General features: G+C 34.8%; 1 protein-coding gene across 3 annotated transcripts in view; it reads right to left on the reverse strand.

Annotated features, from left to right (window-relative positions):
* Positions 1-23,270, reverse strand: part of PTPRR (protein tyrosine phosphatase receptor type R) — a 274,918-nt gene that overhangs the window by 46,278 nt on the left and 205,370 nt on the right. The gene's annotated exons all lie outside the window — the stretch shown is intronic.

The following is a 23,270-nucleotide window of genomic DNA, read 5'->3' on the forward strand; positions in this document are numbered from 1 at the left end:
GAAAAATTTAGGAAAAGTAAACATCACTTTTGAATTGAGAAATTATGTATAACACAAAACAATTCTATTTTTTGCATGTCTGAGAGCTCAGAATAGAAATCATATAGCCATCTAATATTTTTGACACATGATCTTACTGGACATAGGAAGCTCAGAATGGGAAAAATCAATTTTAGTTCACATTATTACTACTGAAGTAGAATTTAAAAGTTTTAAAATATATGTACTTTTTATAATGTCTGAGTGAATCCCCAAATAATAGCATCTGTAGCCTCCATCTATGTATGCATGCATGCATGTATATATGTGTGTATATGTATTTATTTAATTCTGTGATAAACTCATAAGGACCATAGAGATCACAGATTCTTATTCTGAATTACATTAATCTTCCCTCTGTAATTTCCCTCTTCTTGTTGAGAGGTGAGGTGGGGCTTTGCCAAATTATAAGGGCCCCTTGTGCCCTCAATAGAAGGTGTGAGTGCCTCTTACCAGTAACATTAGCTGCTTGGAAACAAGAAGTAACTATAAAATAACCTGTGCAAGATTGAGGGTCAAAATCAGAGATTTTATTCACAAAAACTATTAAGTTAAAGGGCCTTAGGCATGAGTCAGGTGATCAAATACGGTGCCAACTGGTTGGTGTTCCAAGGAAATGGAAAACAGGGAAAAACAGGTCATAACAAATGTGAACAAAGACAGTAAGAGCAAATACTAGGTCCAGCGTATTTCATTTGAAGGGTGATTTACACATTTACTATGGAGCACTACATCTGGAAATATTCAAGTAGCTACAGCTTAATTTTAAACAATGGAAAATTATTAGAACATACAACAAAACCCCACTAAACAAAAGTGAGTAAGTTCTTCCTGTTATGAAATTGCCTCTGGTTGTAGGCTTTGGTGGCATTCTATAATTTGATATGTAATGTCCTATTTATTGATTTCTAAATGGTTTATAAAAAAATAAATGGTTTGTAATTGTAGTTTTAATTCTTGCTTTGGCTTGATGTTTATGTAAGTGTTTACAAATTTATTTTCCTTATTAATTTCTAGTTATAGTAATACACATCAGAGAATGGTCGGACTTCTAAAGTTTGGAATTTCTTAATTTTTTCTTGGGGACAAACACTAGATAAGGTATTCTGAATATTTCATAGGTACTTTTGGGGGCAACTAGTTTGACTCTCTATTTACCTCTAGCTAGCTAGCTATAAATTTATCTATGTACATATGTGTATCTATATCACCTTATTTATTATATTACTGCATATTATTAAAAATATTATTCCAATCTATTTTTTCCCACTGGATTTCTCAAAGCCTGAGATGTATGTGAGTCTTCCACAACACTTGCGTTTGCTATTTTTCCTTATATTCTTAATGATTTTTACTTTATATATTTCAGCCATTGTTTTATTTGAAGTGATTCATAATTATATCTTTACTATAAATTTTATCAATATTAAACATTTACTTTCCTATTAATTTTATGTCTTGCCTCACATCTGACTACTTTTTCTAGTTTTATTGAGATGTAATCTACATACAGCACCATATAAGTTTAAAATGTATGGCATTCTTTTTCGATTTAAGTATATTGTGAAATGATTACCACAATAAATTTAGTTAACATTCATTATCTCCTAGGGACACACACACACACATACACATACACAAAGAAAACAAATTTTTTTTCTTGTGATGAAAACTTAGGGTCTACTCTCTAAAAAACTTGCAAATATACCACACATCTGTGTTAGCTATAGTCATCATGTTGTATATCACATCATGCACAATACATAATTTATTACCTTTTGATCACCTTCCTCCAATTAACCTTCCTGCAACCTCCCACTTGAGAAAAATTAATATTGGCATACCTGCTAATTTTTTTTGCATGATCTTGAAAACCCTTTTCTAATTTTTATTATTATGGTTAACTTTTTGAATCCCTGTTAGAGATTAAGGGGTAGCATTCTGGATACTCCATAAAATCTCACCTAGCTGATAGAAGAATGTTTGGCCCCACCATTTTTTTTTTTTTTTTTTGTGGCTGTTGTTGGTGATGTATGGTTTTGTTTTGTTTTGTTTTGTTTTTTGAGAGAGTGAGAGAGAGAGAGAGAGAGAGAGAGAGAGAGAGAGAACACCAGAGGGGAAGGCACAGAAAGAGAGAATCCCAAGCAGACTCTGTGCTGAGCTTGAAACAGGGCTCCATCTCACAACCCTTGAAATCAAGAGTTGGACGCTTAACCAACTGAGCCACCCAGGTGTCCCAAGGGCTCCTGTGTTTTGAGTAGGAGGTAAACAGTTGAGAAGGTGTAAAGAGTGGTTCTCTCAGACCAAGAATTTTAATCTACTTTTAATGGGAAAGCGGTTTTTTTAAATTTTTTTTTTACATTTATTTATTTTTGAGAGACAGAGAGAGACAGAGCACACGTCGGGGAGGGCAGAGAGAGAATGAGACATAGAATCTGAAACAGGCTCCAGGCTCTGAGCTGTAAGCACAGAGGCCAACAGAGGGCTCGAACTCACAAACCGTGAGATCGTGACCTGAGCCCAGGTTGGGCACTTAACGGAGCCACCCAGGCGCCCCAGTGGGAAAGCAATTTTTATCATTTCTCAATACAGTTCCTCTGGCCTTTAAATTGTCAGAAATTCTTTCCTCATTCTGATAATAGCTTGTTTATTAGTTTTGAGAGTATTTGTGAGAATTTGGCTTTTGTTGGCTTCAGAGATTTTTTTTAATAAGGCATTGGGAGAGGCCATTTAAGGGATTGCTAATCGGATTCCATTTTATTTTTTATTATTTAAAAAATGTTTTTAATATTTATTTACTTTTGAGAGACAGAGAGAGAGAGAGAGACAGAGTGTGAGCAGGGAGGGGCAGAGAGAGAGGGAGACACATAATCTGAAGCAGGCTCCAGGCTCCGAGCTGTCAGCACAAAGCCCAATGCAGGGCTCGGACCCACAAACCATGAAATCATGACCTGAGCCAAAGTTGGACACTTAACTGACTGAGCCACCCAGGTGCCCCTCAGATGCCATTTCAACCAGTCTTCAGCCCCAAAATACTACAGTATCTGCCATCTGTCCATTAAGTGATATGCAGTGCTACAGTGATTTAGTAGAAAGGGAGATCACTTCCATTCATAGTGGCCAGAGATGTACGAGGAATAGGCATTTGAGTTGAGCCTTGAAGGTAAAAGTTCAATAGATAAATTTTCGGTAAAGGGTTATTTCAGGGAGAGAGCCCGGCAGAAGAAAAAAAATGTGGAAGCAGGAAATGATAAGGCATCTTTGAGAAATGGCATATAAGCAGTTTGAGCTAGAGTTCATTTGTATAAAAGTGTATTTTGGAATTGGGGGCAGGGTCATGTAAGAGAAACGAGAGAAAAGCAAGAGTCACAGAAATAAGAATTAAAAAGCCTACCCACATCCAGAAAAGAGAGAATTGTGAACATCAGGTTATATAAACTTCTATTAGGGCTTTCCACAGCACGCCCTGCCTGGGAGGGGAGGGTGATTAGAAGCCTCTGAGATTCCACGTTTAATAGGGTCCATTTGATCTAGTGAGCAACTTTTCTGAAGATTCTGTGATAAATTGAGAGCCATGGAAGCATTTTCATGCAAACCGACTTTGTAAGGAAGAACTACTTTTGTCTGGCAAGGGAAGGAAGAAAGGAAACTAATATTTATTAAACATCTATGATTTGCCAAGCACTGTTCTAAGCACTTTCACATATGGTATTTCAATTTCCATGGCAGCTCTCTGAGGTTATTACTTTCCTCTATTTTATAGGTGAAGAAATAGCTAACTTAGGAACATGAAACTGGAACAAAGATTCAATCCAAGTTAGAATATAAAACTCAACCTCTTTCTTTCTGCTTTTCTACCCAAAAGCAAAGTAATGGTGGGCAGATTATGTTAGACTAGCCGGTGCCTCACATGGAGTTGGGGGCCAATTGTTGGGCGGAAGGTCAAGACTACTGAAGTCTAATGTAGAGGTAGTATATTATTCAGAGCACAAATTCTGTCTTTACCGTTATATTTGTCTGGGTTCAAGTCCTGCCTCTCCCATGACCTTATGGTGGACCTTTGGTCAGTCTACCTAGCCTCGTTACTTGTCAATTTCTTCTTCTTCTGTGAAGTGAATAATTAAGAATACTTGCTTCAGAGGGATATTATAAGGATTAACCAGATAGTATAAGTAAACCACTTGTAAGTGTTGCCTGGTTATTATTTTGGGTAATAATGGAATAAAGTCTTATATAACTCTCACCTCTGCCTCTCTAATGGATCTCTTGAAAGAGATCTTCACAAAAATTCAAAAATTGTTTACACTGAGATTAACTTTAACATTGTGAAATTAATGGATGGTATCTACACATTTGTCACTACAGAGAAATACATCCTTCTTGATAACCTATTTATCTTAAAATTTCCCTTTATTATGGCAAATCCATTTCCCCTGAACCCTAAACAATTCCAGAACACTTCACCTCAACACCTCAGACAATGTCTCAAAGTTCAATTATGGAATTAATCTTGTATAAGCTGTTGACCTTACAGAGAGCATTTTTCCACAAAACAGCCCTTATCGTGGTCGTTCTCTTCTATCCTGGCTGTGAAATATTACCATAGGATGTCACTAACTTGGAAAAATCTCTGCCTTTGTTAACTCTTATTTCCAATGAACAAACAATATTTAAGTTAATCGAAATACAGTGAAATAAGAAAATCAAATCAGTAGAATCCACTTAAAAACTCTGTACATTTCTTAGTCATGTATTGTGCTTGCAGAGAAGAGATTAAATACACATCCATATATATTTTAAAGAGTTAATTTTTTCATTATAAAAGTGACACATACTCATTGTAGAAAATTTATAAAAACTAGAAATTTTAAAAAGGCAACTAAAGTCACATAAACTTCACTAGCTTTTAAACCGACGTTTAAATTTTGCTATGCCATAGGCAATAAAGGCAGTGACTTATTGCTTTAATTTTTATTTTTTTGGTCACAGATGGGGGTAAATATATTTTCATATGATTATTTTTCATTTATATATCAGTCCTTACCCTTGAGAAGTGTCTGTTCATGATCTTTCCTTATGTTCACATTGTAGCATTAATGTATTTATTATTGATGACTATGATTTACAATAAATTATTTCTCAGATATATGTGTTGAATATATAAGATTTATTGTTGCCTTAAAATACGAAGGATTTTTTAAAAATTATATTTACATCCAGTCAAACATATCAGTCTTTTTGTGTGTGCGTGTGGTTTCTTGCATTGCTTTAATACAAAAAATTCTTCTGGAAGCTTAATTTTTACTAAAAGCTAATCTTTTAATCTATTTCTAATTTATTTTGGGGTATGGTAATGGTGAGAATCAACTAGATTCCCCCCCCCCCCCCCAAATAGGTTATCAATGTGTTTAACACAATTTACTGAACGATCTGGAGAACAAATGGATTTTATAATTACAGAATATTAGGCTTTTAACCAGCTATCACTGACTAATGATCTGCTGGAGAAAATGTCACTTTACTGAACTGAGATATGAAATTGCTTCCCAGTATCCATAAACAAAAGAAGTAAGGATAGAATCAAAAAGACATTTCAAAAACAAAACAAACATAAGAAGTTAAGAGAAAGTACAAATTAAGGTACTGGGAAAAAAAATCGAAAGGATTTAGAGGGAAAAACAATCAACAGAAATAACAGGAGACCTGGACCTTTAATGAAAATGGAATATGGGAAACTAAGAACATGAACTCTTATTGAAAAGTTTGCTTCTCCTTTGTTATGTAACTCTGGACAAACTGTTTAGACTTTTTTTATGCCTCATGATTGCTGTTGGACAAAAGGGAACATAATAAAAAGCTTTATCAAGCTCCTGCTGTAGGACCAATTATTATTTATGCCAAAAAAATAAATAAGAGGGAGGAAATTCAAAAGATACCAATTCAAACAATTGAAGGAAAAAGCAAATTCTTAAGGAAAGGTAAAAGGAATGCAATAAACAGCATGCTAATTACAATTAAGTAAAAAGGAAAACATGTATAAATATTATGGCCCAGGGCCACACATCCATTTTAGCAAGAGTTTATAAGCGGTGCTCTGTTGAAACTGTTTGAGTCTGTACCATTGCTCTTAATGACCAAGAAGTGGGAAGAAAATAGAGCTAAAAATCTAAGAACACTACAATTGCCAGTTAGAATAACTCAAAATTAAGCATTTCTTTTCTTGGTAGTTGGGGCTGGATGCTGGATTTTAGAAGCTGGATTTAGGCAGAAGGGCTACAGTTCCTAGCCCTGGGGCCATGAGGCCATGTCTATGCTGTCCCCTTTGCAATGCCTCTGCCACCAACAGCAGTGAGCCTTCAAGCCTGGCACCTCACTTAGTACCGGATAAGGAATGGAAATGGGAGTCAGAGAACAAAACAAATGATCGGTTTGCCTGTAGTCCAGGAAGATGTACTTCTGCAACTACTGGATTAAGAAATTAAGTTTCAAGGGGAAATGGTGGTAGCTGCTTATCTTGAACTTTTTGAAAGGAGAACGGAAAAATATGCATCTAAAGATTATAAGAATTTAGTACAGAGTGAAAGCAAACAGATCTGATCTTTGAGAGCTTTTCTTAATTCTTTTGTTGTTGTTGTGCTGTAAAAAAATACACATAATTCATTCAGAGCTGTCTTTATTACCATACACATCTAATCCTACATGGTGAAAAGTTGGAAATAATATTGATGTCCTCTCCAGATCTGAAACGTTGTGAGTCCAGGACCTTCAGTGCTGCCTTCCCTCCCTCCTTGTGTATTCCCATTATAAGGATCACAAAGCTGACGATCTTGCCTTGATCCCCAAGGTGAGCATAAACCCCTCCACCTCCAACTTGATTTTTCTTATTTAATTTTGCTCAATTTGTCCACATATTTAGTTTTCTAGGGTACCTTTAATAAAAATGAAGAAAAAAACGAGAGAAGTTTTTACTCATTTGAAATGGCAAAGGAAGAAACAGTGGTGAAATAGAGCGATGAGGTCCATTTATTGTGTATGGATTGCCTGGTCCCCACAGTTCCTTGAAACTCCAGATTCTACCACTTTTAAGTTCCAAAGGTAATGGTATTTAATGAATGGTTTGCTGTTTGTCTCCATCTTTTTACCTCAGATAAACTATATATAGTACTAACTACCTTCCTGGATCACTTGGCAGATGAAAGGGTAAAATTAAAAAAAAAAAAAAAAAAAAAAAGAGGCTAAGGAGTGCTAGGAATGTTAAATTGTGGCTTAAATTCAAAGCTCCTGGAAAGTTAAGTGTGACATAAATGCAGTGTAACTAATTTCTAAAAGCTGAAATAAATGAATAGATATTGTTACCATCCATAGTAAAATTTCCCAAAGGAAATCCTGTAGAGAAGAAATGTAATAAGGTTAAAAGAGACCAAGCACAGGGCCAGGAAGATGACAAACGTATTTCACTCTAAAGCAAAAAGAAAATCTTAAAATGTAGAGAACATTTTTTGGTGTGGGAAATGATTGATTTCCTACTTAAAAGCACTACTTCACTAGGTAAAATACTGCTCTCCCTTTTGAGTGATTATATACAATTTTTTGATTTCATACAATGATATCCGACCTTTTACACATGGATAGGACAAGGCAAAATTTACAACCTTCTGTTATTATTTAAAAAAATAAAAGTCAAAACAATCATTAAAAAAATAAACATAAATTGAGCTTGTTATATTTTTCTTGGAGCGTTGATCTTGGAATGTTAGTTTAAATCAATGTTCGACACTTCGCTTAAGCTCTTCCAGCCTCAGACTACCTAATCTGTAAATGGGGATGATAATAAAACTCACAGGGTTGATTCACCTTATAAAAATTCAAGAAGCGAAAATACATGAACATTTCCCAGCCAATATCTGGCATATAGTCCAGATATATGAATAATTATAATGATTAATAATCATGTGGTAATTCTTACTTCACTCTATGCATAAATGGCTGTGTGGATGGGAGCTATCTGGCATACACATTGCTAAATATTTGAAGAACGCAATGTTGGGAAAGTTGGTTAGTGATGAAAAATCAGCGGCAGTGTTACATATGCAAAATCAGTGGCCCACGAAGTGGAGACCATTTTTCATACCTCGAGCCCTTAAAATCCTTGCCTCATGTCCTTAAAATCAATAACATTTTTTTTGATTCAAAACTAATGCATATTCATGGTGTAAAACCTAAAGCTATAGATAACAAAAACAAAGAAAAAATATTCCATAATACCAATACTACAGTGACTACTAGTAACATTTTACGTGTATGTTTAAGCCCCTTATATGCATATAGGACAAAATCTAGATTTTTACTCTACATATTTCTTTATGACTTGCCTTTAAACTAAATATAGCATCTTAATATCTCTTAATGTTTTCAAATCTATTTAAAAACTCTTTTCAAACACTCTATAGTATTCCATTGAATGGATGTACCATAGTTATTTAACTAATACCTTTATTTTTGTATACCAACTTTTTTCAGTTTTTCACAATTGTAGACAAGACTGCAAATAAGTAGCCTTGTATCTAAATGTTTGTGCATTTCCATGATTATTTTTAGACTGAGGAGTACTAAACACTAACTCAAAATCTCTGAGTTTGGGGAAACCACTGAACATGTGGAATGTGATAGAAACATAAAGACTAACTCTTGGGGCTCACTGATATAGAATGAGCTCAGACCGTCTTCATCTAGTGTTCAGACCTTTACAGTAGCTCCCTAACAAACTTCCATAACTCTAAATCTCCTAGTCTGCTATGTTTTCTTCCAGATTTCACCAGAATGATGTCTGAGCACTGAAAATATGGTAATCAAACTTGGGATTTTTTCCTCTGAAACCCCTTAGCAATTTTTCCAATATATTCACGAGAAATGACCTATCCTAAAGTGTGAACTCCTTGAGGACAAAGACTTTAATCCTCTTTCTGTTTCCAGTCCAGAACACATGGATAGTAAATTTTTGTTATCTACATGTCTGAATGATTGTAAATACTTGGTGAAAGTAATACTGTGTGTAATTACTGTGCTCTGATGGTTTTTCCAATCCTCTGGGATAGGAGAAGTGGGGGGATCATGTTAGATAGAAGTTTGAAAATTTGGAATGGTGAAGCCATGCTTATCCAGGTACAGTAAATGTTACAGTTGATATTTAGGTTGAGTCATTTAAGTATCAATGAAATCTAGCATTAACATCCTAAAGAGCTGTGATGATTTTGTTAACAAAAAGGAAAAAAGTAGTGCTTTGACTTATAACGAAGTATGATTAATTTTTACTCTTTTTTGGGCATTTAGTATTGTTTTAACTGTCACTCATAGTGAGGAGGCTGTTTCCTTTTTAACAAAAGAACAAAATGATGGTAGCTCTAATTTTAGTCCCAAGTTTAGTTTTTCCAAGTTTATATAATTAGTTAAGAAAAAGATGATCCTGAATGAATAAGTCTCAGTGAAAATATCATTCTTTCTGAAATGAGAAATCTTTCTTTGACTTTTAGCTGACATATACACACATACACACACAATTTCCTAAGTAACACAATACAATTAATAACTCCGTCTCTATAAGCAATCAATGACCAAAGAACTCTTTTGGTACTGAACATTACAACTAAATTAAATATATTCATTTACTCTCAAGACCAGGAATGACACACACGATTATAACGATCCACAGAGTTCAGCTAAAATGTAAAATCATCAAAAATATGCAACTTCTCAGCTTCTTCAGTTTTTTCCTTACATTTGGTTGTGCAGCCCAATTTTTTAAAAACTGAATTCTGAAATTCTTAAGGAAATCTGTTTTCCAGTTAAAAATTTTTTTTTTACCAATACATATGCAGTTGACCTAGCATTAATATTTTTAGCATTAAATGTATTTTGTACATATATTACATGTTATAATTTTTCTACAATATATAATGATTCCATAATATAAATTATTATGTATATAATTTTATATATATAATTGAAGTATAGTTGACTCACAATGTTACATTAGTTTCAGGGGTACAATATAGTGATGTGACAGCCCTACGCATTATACTCGGCTCATAAGTGTAGCTACCATATTTTTTTCAGTTTTAAATAGCAATAAAGGAGCGATTTTATACCTCAATAGACAATACAAAATAAACCTATAAAGCAACCTAACTGATACTGATAATTCTGATAAGTTGCAGTTAGACTGTAATAAATGACTAATTTCACCGCTGACTGCAGTTAGAGTGCATGTTGATAATAAATCTCTGGAATTAATCATCGAAGAGATAAAACTTGACTACTTGGAGGACTCTGCTAAGTAGCAGGAGCATATACGATTTTTCCTCTTAGAAAATCAGGCAGGTTGGTAAACTTACTCTTGCCTTTGCACAGATTATCAGGCATTGTCTGCATATTTATATTAGAGTAAATGTTCACTTTGGGAGTCCTTGTATGTATGGAACTATGTCATCATGATTAGGGATAGAATGAGAGCTTTAGAAATGTAGTTGATCAAGAATTTGTTCTTTAAATTTGCAATATTATTCAGTTGTAGACATTATTGAAGGTGTTCTGTAATTAGAATTCAACCATGCAACAGAAGGGAGTCAGCATGATTTGGATCTTCGTGGAGCCAGTTGTGAGCTAAACTCTCACGAGGGTAAATACTAATTTCACTGCATCCAGATATTTTAGAATGTTGTATTTTCATTTTCATTTATCTCAAAACATATTCTAATTTCCTTTGTGATATCTTCTTTGACCCATTGGTTATTTAGCAGAATGCAGTTAATTTCTACTTATTTGTGAATTTCCCAAATTTCTTTCTGTATTTTTAATTTCATTCCATTTGATCAGAGAATATAGTTTGCATGACTTCAATCTTTTAAAATTTATTTATATTTTTTATGGCATATCCTGGAGAACATTCCATGTACATTTGAGAAGAATTTGTATTCTGCTGTTAATGGGTACAGTTCTATAGATATCTATTAGGTCTATGTTTTATAGTTTTGTTCAAGTCTTTTATTTCCTTCTTCATCTTCTGTCTGGTTTTATATTAATTATTAAAAGTGGGCTATTGTATTCTGCTAATATTATTGTCGAATTATCTATCTCTGCCTTTAATTCTCTCTGTTTTCATTCTCTGTTTTTAGGTGTATATATGATGACAATTCTTATGTCTTCTTGATGAATCGACCCTTTTATCGTTATAAAATGTCCTCTTTGTAGTAACATTTTGGGGAGGGTATATGGGACTAGGATAAGCAAAAATACCACACCCCATTCTTACTGAGAGTGAGCTATTTTTCTTAAATAAATTCTCCTTGAATTGTTGCAAGCTTTTGGTTAATTTCCAGAGTTGTAAAAAGTTGGTTTTGACCATTTTTACTAGTATTCTCACTGCTTTTAAGGAGGATTGGATATTGGATGTTCTTACTTTACTGTTCTGCAAGTCCTTTCCTGCCTATTCTTTTTAAAATATCTTTTTTGGTGGAATATATTTGTCTTTTAGAGTGGATTTGAATTTTGGAAACAGCCAAAAGTTTCTTGGAGTGATATATGGTGAATTAGTTGATCAATATAAGTAGACCCAAACCTTGAAAATGAAAAAAGAAGAGCAAACTAAACCCAAAACAAGCAGCAGGAAGAATATAGCAAAGATTGAAGCAGAGATAAATGAAGTCTAGAAAATCAAAAGAGAAAATCAATGAAACCAGAAGTTGCTTCTTTGACAAGATCAACAAAATTGACAAACCCTTAGCTAAACTGAGCAAGAAAAAAATAAAAGACTCAATCTGAAATCTCAAATTAAAGAAGGTACATCACTACCTATTTTACAGAAATAAAAAGATTAAAAGGAAATACTATGAATAGCTGGATATCAACAAATTAGATAACACAGATTGGCAAATTCCTGGAAAGACATAAACTACTGAAGCTGATTCAATATGAAATAGATAATTCATAGACTCGTCTAAGTAGACCTGTACTAAATAAAGAGATTGAATAAATAATTTAATAAAGTTCCTATAAAGAAAAGCTCAGGACCAGAGTGACTTTAGTGGAGTCTACCAAATGTTTAAAGAAGTATTAACACCAATCATTCAAAATCACCTTCAAAAAACAGAAAGGAGAAAACAATTCATAGCTCATTATGTGAAGTCAATATTAACCTCAAACCAAAGCCAAAGCCAATATAAAAAAATTACAGCTAATATTAATTAGAATATATATCAGTATGAATCTGTATCCATATGAATCTAGAATCAAAAATTCTCAGCATAATATTAACAAACCAATTCAGCAACACACAAAAAGTTTACATAGCAATGACCAAATGAGGTTTGCCCCAGGAATGCAAGGTTAGTTTGATAAACAAAAAATCAAACAGTGTTATATGCCATATTGAAAGAATAGAAGACAAACCACATATAGACTCAGAAAAAAGCACTTGACAAAAATCCAATTTTTTTATGATACAAGCATTGAACAAACTGGGTGTAGAAGATAGCTTCTTCAACCTGATGAAGGGCATATTTATAAAATACCCACAACCAACATCATGCTTCATAGTGAAACACTTAAGTTTTCCATCCAAGATCAGGCACACTTTCTTGTACAAGTAAGGCACAAGTGCTCTTACCACTTCTACTCAATATTGTACTGGAGATTCTAGCCAGGGCAACTAGAAAGATAATGAAATAAACAAACAAAAATCTAGATTGGAAAAGAAGAAATAAAATTATTTTCATTTGCAGATGGCGTGATCTCATATAGAGAAAACTCAAAGAAATCCACAAAAAAGTATGTTAAAGGTAATGCTCCAGTTCTAAAATGTTGTATGATATAAAATCTATAGAAGAAATCAATTGTATTTCTCCATACTAGCAATTAATATCAAACATGAAATTAAGAAAACAATAACATTTACAATGTCATCAAAAAGAATTAGATATTTAGGAATAAATTTGCAAAAAGTGCAAGAGTGGTACACTAAAAACTCTAAAACATTGTTGAAAGAAATTCAAGAAGACCCAAATAAATGGAAGGACATACCATATTTATGTATCAGAAAGGCTTAATATGAAGATGGCAATACTTCTGAAATTGACCTACAATGTCAAAGCAGTCCTTGTCAAAATACCAGCTGGCTTTTTTGCAGAAATTGACAAGCTGAACCTAAAATTCATATGCAAGGCAAGGAACCCAAGTATCCAAAACAATCTCGAGAGGAACAAAGTGGGAAGACTTATGGTCCCTGATTTCAAAACTTACTACAAAGCTACACTAACTAAAACAGCATAGCATTGGCATAAGAAAAGATATATATATCAGTGGAATAGACTTGAGAATTCAGAACAAATAAGATGTTCAATATCATTAGGCATTATGAAACCAAAACTACAAGGAGACACCACTTCACTCTTGCTAGGAGGACTAAAAAAAAAAAAAGGACAATGACAAGTATTGGCGAGGATATGGAGAAATTGGGACCCTCATATATTGCTGGTGTAGCTGCTTTGGAGAAACATTTTGTTGGTTCCTCAAAAAGTTAGACCTATAGTTACCATATGACCAAGCAGTTCCACTCCTAGGTGTATACCCAAGTGAAATGCAAACATATGTCCACACAAAACCTTGTGCAAGAATGTTTATAGCACCATTATTCATAATAGCCCAAAATGGAAACAATTCAAATGTTCATCAGTGGTGAATTAATATACAAAATGTGATAAAGCCATACAATGCAATATTGTTCAGCCACTAAAAGAAATAAAGTACTGATACATGCAACCACATGAATGAACCATAAACACACTAAGTAAAAGAAACCAGATACAAAGGTCACATACTTCATGATTCCATTAACATGAAATGCCCAGAATAGGCAAATCCTTAGGAACAGAAAGTAGATTGGTAGTTGCCAGAGGTTGAAGAGTAGGAAACTGGGGAGTGAATGCTAATGGGCATGGGGTAGTGAACGTGTTTTAGAATTGTCAAGACCTTATAATCAATCTTTGTTATAATTTTATCTTAACATTATTTTAATAATAAAATGCCTATTTATTAAAAGTTTAATAGAAATTTTGTTGATTGTTAAAGGGAAGGAAGAGAAAGAAAGAAAAGAAAGGAAGAAATGGAAAGGAAGGAAGGGAGGGAGGGAGAAAGAAGGAAAGAAAGAAAGAAAGAGAGAAAGAAAGAAATAAAGAGGAAAAGAGGGGGCCAGAAGTACTGAAAACATTTCCCAGAGAGACTATTTTTAAATGATAAGAGCGATAAAGCTTCATTGAAATATATGCGTAGACCCAGGGACAGTGGCAGCTCTGATTATCTGTGGGACATCTACAGAAAATTTTGCAGTCAACATGTATATGTGTTTGCATAACATAGTAGAAATTTTAGAGAATAATATCTTATAAAATAAGAATAATGTATGTCAGTAACAGTAAATTCTCACCATGGGCTTCATGAATGAAAATATAGGGCTATTTTATCACACAGCTCACAATTTCATACATCTGTATTGCTTTGCCTGTTTAGCAATAGGCAGCAAATTTCTTAGTAGATGTAACCATGGTGACAAATTTTCTTTTTTTTTTTTTTTTTTAAATTTTTTTTTTAACGTTTATTTATTTTTGAGACAGAGAGAGAGACAGAGCATGAACGGGGGAGGGGCAGAGAGAAAGGGAGACACAGAATCGGAAGCAGGCTCCAGGCTCTGAGCCATCAGCCCAGAGCCCGACGTGGGGCTCGAACTCACGGACTGTGAGATCGTGACCTGGCTGAAGTCAGACGCTTAACCGACTGCGCCACCCAGGCGCCCCAAGTGACAAATTTTCTTAATGCATCTCTGAGTTGTTGTTATGACTTGCATTGCCTTTACTTTAACGTACGCGTTTTGTTCTCTTTCAGATTAGCTATTAAATTGAATTAAAATCCCTTCACACACATTCACACACACACACACACACACACACACACACACACACACACGCGCGCGCGCGCGAAATCTATGAGTATCTTCTCTTCTCTCAGAGCTCATTTGGAACGTCCCCTTGTTATATGTTTGCAGTCAGATTGTAAATTCCCTCATTTCTGCCCCTTCTGGGTAATCAGTCAGAGAGGTTGCAGGAAAAGAGAAGGAAGAAAAGAGAAAGCGTTGATTTTTACTGACTATATCTTCCCCCTAACTAGAGTCTGGAAGGAATCCTGACTTAGTTTCTGCATTCAACTCCTAGAGGAATAACCAGCTTGCCATAGGATGAGAAGTGCCCATGCTCCTAAGGTGGCTATGTGGCTAGTAATGTTGTAATAATGTAATGTAATGTAATGTAATGTAATGTAATGTAATGTAATGTTGCACTATAACATTATAAGTACTACTAATGATGATGATGATGATAGCACCTAACACTAAATTAAACTAAGCTTGCAAGAAGTAGTTTACTTGTATTACCTCATTTAATTTCTACACTAATTTTTGAGAAAGATATTATGATATTTTCCTGTTTTATATATGAAGAAACTAAAAATGTTAAGTAATTCATCAAAAGTTATACAGTAAGGTATGTGAATACAGGTAGTGTAATTCCCAAGACTTCATACTTTTTAAAAAAATTTTTTTAATGTTTATTTATTTTTGAGAGAGAGAGAGAGAGAGAGAGAGAGAGAGAGAGACAGAATCTGAAACAGGCTCCAGGCTGTGAACTGTCAAGAGTTCATTCTTAACCACAAAGCTGTGGTGAATTTAGTGCAATAACAAATATTTATTGAGTACCTACTATTTTCTAGAAACCATGTTAAGCTCTAGGGAGGCGGTGGTTGCCAAGGTTAATAGGACATGACTTCTGGTCTTGAAGACTTGACAGACTGAAGAAAGAAACCGATAGAGACAGTTTGAATATTATGTAGAAGGTCACGGAATAGTCATGACTAAGAAATTATAGGAGTAGAGGCTATCTACTGATTTTTAAGAGCACATCATTGTACTTTTTTAATTCTTTTTTTCAGCTTATTTATTTATTTTGAGAGAGACAGAGAGAGGGAGAGAGAGTACATGAGCAGGACAGGGATAGAGAGAGAGTGAGAGAAAATTTCAAGCAAGGTCCATGCTGACATACTACAGAGCTCTATGTGGGGCTCAAACTCACGAACTGTGAGATCATGACCTGAGACAAAATCAGGAGTCACAGGCTTAACCGACTGAGCCACCCAGGGTCCCCAAGAGCACATTGTTTTATATGAAATCTTTGAACTTCCTTTTGGTTGTTAGAGATAAACATTTATAAAACTAAATTTTCACAAAGAAAATTTTCACATTTGTGGAAAAAGCTAGATATTTTAAAAAGTAATTAACTTTAACGTCTATCTGAAAGCTCCTAGAAGTCCCTCTCTCACTGAGTATAAGAGGTGGATATCTTAGGGGCTCCTGGGTGGCTCAGTCAGTTGAGCATCCGACTTCAGCTCAGGTCATGATCTCAGTTTGTTAATTCGAACCCCACTTTGGCATCTCTGCCGTCAGCACAGAGCCCGCTTCGGATCCTCTGTCCCCCTCTCTTTCTGCCCCTCCCGGGCTCACACTCTCGCTGTCAAAAATAAATAAACATTAAAAAAAAAAAGAGAGAGGTAGATATCTTAAGTTATCAACCAGGGCACATCAAGTTCTACCTTTACCTAAAATGAACTCGGTCCAAATTGTGAAAATCTACTCTATCCAGTTTCCCCAAACGTTTATCCAAGAAAACCAATTTATTTAAATACACATTCCTGTGTTTGTTCAGTGTTCATTTAAAAGTGTACCACCCTAGGGGCGCCTGGCTGGTTCATTCGGTAGAGCATGAGACTCTTAATCTCAGGGTCATGACTTCAAGCCCTATGTTGGGCGTGGAGCCTACTTAAAATAAATAAAATAAAATAACAATATTAAAAAAAAAAAGTGTACCAGTTACGGGCTTTGGCCAGTTAGAATGTTTCAGGAATAAACCAGGATGATGGTTGCCTTCTAAAGTCATTGACCTTCCACCTTGGAATTTCAGAGGAGGGAGTTGCTTCCTTTGGCCAGTGAAGAGTCAATGACTTTGCTGGGTTATTCTGTGGCCATGGATTGTATCTAAAGTACCATCGCTTCTCAGATGGAAGGAAGGCCTCAATTACCTGGAAGAGTGTTAGCGATAAATGAAGAGAGTGGCACTTGACTTGATTACCATGATCACATTCTTGCCAATGTAAATACACAATCATGTTATCAGGGACGCCTAGAACAAGGATAGATGTTTAAATATAAATTATTAAACATAGTTGCCAATAGTTAAAATAAGCCTTTCTCCTCAAGTAATGGGGATTTGTTGATCTGATGCCATTCATAGTAATTCTGGGTTTTCTCTTATCCACTTTTTATTTTATTTTTGGGTCTTCCTTATCCACTGTCAGATGGAATAATTGCAAGATAACCCTGAAAAATCAAATAGCCATTAACTCAAATGCAGTACTGTGTTTTATTATCTCTATTATGGCCAAGGAGCAGATGGGCTGGTAAAAAATAAATATTTCTGGAATGCAAAATCACATACACATTTCTAAGAGTGAACTGAAATTTGTCATGTAAAGGACACTTTTATACTTGCTGTAGGAAATACAGCTCTTTGCTTTTCCATAGATAAAAATGTTCTTTAGTTAGTATGTTTCAACCAATCAAACAAAATGAAAAAAAATGCCAGAAGCAATGTCCCACTAATACTCTAGAAACACCCAACATTTTATATAAAATTAGCGGTATATATACTTTCCCCTTTTATATTGAGATAAAATTTATATACCATAAAATTCACCTTTTAAAAGTATACAATTCAATGATTTTCAGTATGGTCCCAGAGTTGTGTAAGCATCATAACAGCTAATTTATAACATTTTCCTCAGCCCATAAAAGAGACTCCCTACCCACTAGAAGTTAATCCCCATTCCTCCCTCTCTTCAGTCCTTGGAAACTACTAATCTACTTTTTGTGTCAATGAATTTGCCTATTTTGGACATTTCATGTACATGGAATCATACAACATATGACCTGTTTTGTCTGACAACTTTTACCGAGCATAATGTTTTCAAGGTTTATACAAGGTTTATTCAGATAGTATCTATCACCAATTCATTCCTTTTTATGGCACAGTAAATTCTATTGTATGGATATACCACATTTATTTATTCATATATCAGTTGATGGACATTTGGATTGTTTCCACTTTGGGCTATTGTAAATAATTCTGCTATGAACATTTGTGTACACTTTTTTTTAATGTTTATTTTTGAGAGAGACAGAGAGAGGGAGAGATAAGAGCGTGAGTGGGGGAGGGGTGGAGAGAGAGGGAGACACAGAATCTGACACAGGTTCCAGGCTCTGAGCTGTCAGCACAGAGCCCAACATGGGGCTCGAACTCACGAACCGCGAGATCATGACCTGAGCTGAGGTCGGATGCTTAACCGACTGAGCCACCCAGGATCCCCTGTGTACACATTTTTGTGTGGGCATGTGTTTCATTTCTCCTGGTATACACCTAGCAGTAGAACTGCTTGGTCATATGGAAACTCCAGATTTAATTTTCTGAGAAACTACCAAATGTCTTTCCAAAGTGGCTGTACCATTTTACATTCTCATCAACAATGTACGAGGGCTCCAGTTTCTCCCCTACTTCGCCAATACTCATTATTGTCTATAATTTTGATTAAAGCCATCCTAGTTGATGTGAAGTCATAGCTCATTGCAGTTTTGATTGCACTTCCTCAATTACTCATGATGTTGAGCATCTTTCATGTTCTTACCGGCCATTTGTATATCTTCTATGGAGAAATATCTACTCAAATTATTTCCTCATTTTTAAACTGAGTAATTTGTCTTTTTAGTTTGAGTTGTAAATTTATTTATATATTTGAATACTAGACCCTTGTTGGATATATGATTTGCAATTTTTCCACAATTTTGTGAATTGCCTTTTCATGTTCTTGATAGAATCTGTGATGGATAATTTTATGCATCAATTTGACTGGGCCATGGGAGGCCAAATATTTGGTTAAACACTATTCTGGCTGTTTTGGGATGAGACTAACATTTTAACTGGTAGACTAAAGTAAAGCAGATTGCCCCTCTGTCATGTGGGTGGGCCTCATCAAATCAGGGGAAGGCCTGAATACAACAAATAACACCCTCTCCCAAGTAACAGGGAATTATTTCTGTCTTACAGCTTTTGAACAGGGACACTGATTTTGTCCTTTGGACTCAAACTGAAATTTGGCTTCTTTTGAGTCTCAAGCCTGCCAGCCTTAGACTGGAACTACACCACTGGCTCTCCTGGTCTCCAGCTTTCTGACTCACCCTGTAGATCTTCCACAATTGCCATCTTCCACAATTGCGTGAGCCAATACTTCATAATAAATCTGTGTGTGTGTGTGTGTGTGTGTGTGTGTGTGTGTGTGTGCGCGCGCGTATCTATACACATCTGTTCTGTTTCTTTGGAGAACACTGACTACAGTCTCTCCCCCATTTTTTAAAGTTTTGTTTATTTATTTGTTTAATTCTACACCCAATGTGGGGCTTGAACTCATGACCCCAAGTTCAAGAGTTGCATGTTCCTCTGACTGTGCCAGCCAGGTGCCCCCCTACAGTTTCCTCTGAAGCACAAAGTTTTTATTTTGATGAAGACAAATTACATATTTTTCCCTTGGTTGTTGTGTTTTTGACAGAAATCATTGCTTAATCCAAAGGCACAAAGATTTATACATATGTTTTCTTCTAAGAGTTTTATGGTTTTATTTCTTACATTTTGGTCTTTGATTCACTTTACATCATGTACTGGAAAGCTTGTCTTATTAGAGTAACAAAGTGGATTTTATAAATAATAAGTATATTATAATATATATGTACTGATAAATATCTAACGATAGATATTTATTTTTAATTATTTTTGCTATTGTAAACAATGTTACAATGGATATTTTTGAACTCTGTTATTTGTGCAAATATGTCTGAAGGAACAATTTTGAGAGATATAATCAATATAAGCTTCTGCTATATATCAAGTATGGCAAATGTAAATTTTCTTTGTTATTTAAGAAATTATAAAAAGCGGGGCGCCTGGGTGGCTCAGTTGGTTAAGCGACTGACTTCGGCTCAGGTCATGATCTCGCGGTCTATGAGTTAGAGCCCCGCATTGGGCTCTGTGCTGACAGCTCAGAGCCTGGAGCCTGCTTCAGATTCTGTGTCTCCCTCTCTCTCTGACCCTCCCCCGTTCATGCTCTGTCTCTCTCTGTCTCAAAAATAAATAAACGTTAAAAAAAATTAAAAAAGAAATTGCAAAAAGCAACCTCTTTACCTATTTTATTTCCCCCTCTAGCAGTTTCTGAGCTTTTATAATAGGACAGCATTATTAGAATATTGGAATTATGGTCATACTATAAAACACTTGGATTGATTCCACTATATCTGCACTCTAAATTTATCTTCCAGGGGCGCCTGGGTGGCTGTCTGTTAAGCATCCAACTTTGGCTCAGGTCATGATCTCGCAGTTTGTGGGTTCGAGCCCCGTGTTGGGCTCTGTGCTGACAACTCAGAGCCTGGAGCCTGCTTCGGATTCTGTGTCTCCCTCTCTCTCTGCCCACTCTGCTCACTCTGTCTCTCTCTTTCTCAAAAACAAACATTAAAAAAATTTAAATTTATCTTCCATTTTCAGGTAGGATATTATTAGTAATTTTCAGTTTTTTCCCTATTGTTTATAAGTAAAAAAGAAAAAGTAAGTGCATCTGCACTGAAGTTTATATATTTATTTATAAATAACATACATGTACTGTTATACTCACATGCAATGTAAATTATAAAACGTTTGCCAGATTTAAAATAAGGAAGGGCAAGATGAAAATAAATATAAATAATTTTTCTAATTTCTTTTTCTACATTCCAATGGACCATTCCACACATTCCTTGGTGTGGACACATGCACTTGGAAACCATTGTCTTGATTACCTAGACTTACATATGTATGTGGTTGCTTCCTTCAGCTGCTTTGGGTATGTATACAAGATGGTAAGAATCTGACCCGGTGCAACAGAAAATCTGCCCTATCGGCTATAATCACTATTCATGAAAGATTGTTTACAATAACATTTTAGTTGTCTGTCACAGAAGCCATTTCAATCTGTCTTCTAGATATACAACTGGTAATCATTAAGTTTTACTCAATGATTTCAATTTGCCATCTCAAGGATGTCTATAACTGTAAAGATGAAATTACAATGGTCTAAATTTAATATATTCAACAACACTTCTCCAAGGCAGATGGCAGTGGAGAATAGGTAAAAACAGGCTTCTGAACAACAGCTACAAGAATATTCCTTGTTTTGCTAAAAAACTGTTCTCTTTCAGGTGTTGTTTTATAATAAAATTCATTATTTCTTTTTACCAGAGACCTCAACATAGAAATCCTAATATTTATCTACACAGCTCAATCTCTGAAATATTCAATAATGGCTTCTTTTGTGTGTGTGTGTGTGTGTGTGTGTGTGTGTGTGTGTGTGTGTGTGTTTGTGTTTAGATCTCCAGGACATATTTCTGTGAATGATATAATAATTAACAAGGAAGACATATATACAGATGTAAAAAGAGGTAAACCACCTTTCAGATAAAGGGAGAATGTAAGACTAGAATGACTTTAAATGCCAACTAACCCTGTCATCTGAGCATGTTAAGTGTTCCTAAGCTGTACCAGTGACACTTCATTCTGAGAATGGTCATTTTTGATGATAAGAGTGGACTTCAGAAATATACAAATGGGTCTAACTACTAAAAGACTTTAACAGGGATGACAAGGTGCAGGGTCAGCAGATTTAGCAAAAACACAAGATAAGTTAGATTTGAAAAATAGCTCTGGGGCACCTGGGTGGCTTAGTCAGGTAAGCATCCAACTCTTGATCTGGCTCAGGTCGTGATCTCAAGGTTCATGGGATTGGGCTCTGTACTGACAGCATGGAGCCTGCTTGGGATGCTCTCTCTCCCTCTCTCTCTCAAAATAATAAGTAAACTTAAAAAAATAGCTCTAACTGCCAAATTTTTGTAATTTAATTTAAAAAGCCGGATACAGAACATTTAGGGTGTCTTGACAAAGTCATTATAGGATGCAGGACAAAGTCATTAAATAGAGGACATGTCCCAATATACAGAATGCCTGGCAACACTACCAAAATGGAACATAATTGACTTAATTTTCAATTCCTTCTATGTATCCATGCCTTTCTTCTGTGCATGGCAGTGATTTGTAGATGTGGGAAGGGAAGAATTAAGTAAGTACCCAGGGATTTTCAAGACTGAGTAGAGATGAATTATTTGTTCTATTTATCATAATATTTTTCATTGATTCCAAATAGAAAAAAATAATTTTGGCTTTTATTATGTACCAAACAACTGTAATATAAAACCCAATAACTAGTCAGTGATTTTCCTGTAATAATGTTTATTGATTTCTGATCTGAATAGGGATCCATGCTAACAAATGAAAAAAAAATTTTTTAAAAATCCCACACAGTCACAGTACTTGAAAGATCTCTCAAATTAAATGTCTGATTTCAGGATGAAATGAGTTTTTAAAAATCTGTTATTTTGATTTGAATATTCTATTATATGTAGTATTGGGAATTGCTTTTTGACTGCTGGACATTTAAAACAATAAAGTACTGTAAGCCTTAACACTGATAGTTACACTTCTAAGACAGATTTAAAAAAAAAAATATTTCATGTTCCACTGCTTTATATACAAACACACACCCTTTTTGTGTCTTACCATTCTGGGTTGAATATGTGAATATTTGGAAAAGTTGGATGTTACGTAAATTCCTTGTATCTTGTGTGAAGGAAATTTGCTCACTCTAACAAATAGTCTTCAACAATTTAAATATTTAGAGTTTGCCTATATTATAGATTAAGTGAAATACTTATAAAACATGAGAAACACAATTCTAATGGCGAAATAGAAGAATACATAAATTTGTAGATGGAAACATTTATAGCAGGTTGCATATGCCAGAAATATTGTGTAAAACAATGTGAAGGTAAGTCCTTTGAACTTTTTTTTTACCTTCACTTGTTTAAATTATCAATGAACACATTTCCACCACTAATGCTACGTGTCAGATAAAGAACATTCAGAGAACTCTAAACGAGATTAGAACGAAGCACT

This window comes from Panthera onca, chromosome B4 (genome assembly GCF_046562875.1).
Source record: "Panthera onca isolate mPanOnc1 chromosome B4, mPanOnc1 haplotype 2, whole genome shotgun sequence".
Taxonomy (NCBI): Eukaryota; Metazoa; Chordata; class Mammalia; order Carnivora; family Felidae; genus Panthera; species Panthera onca.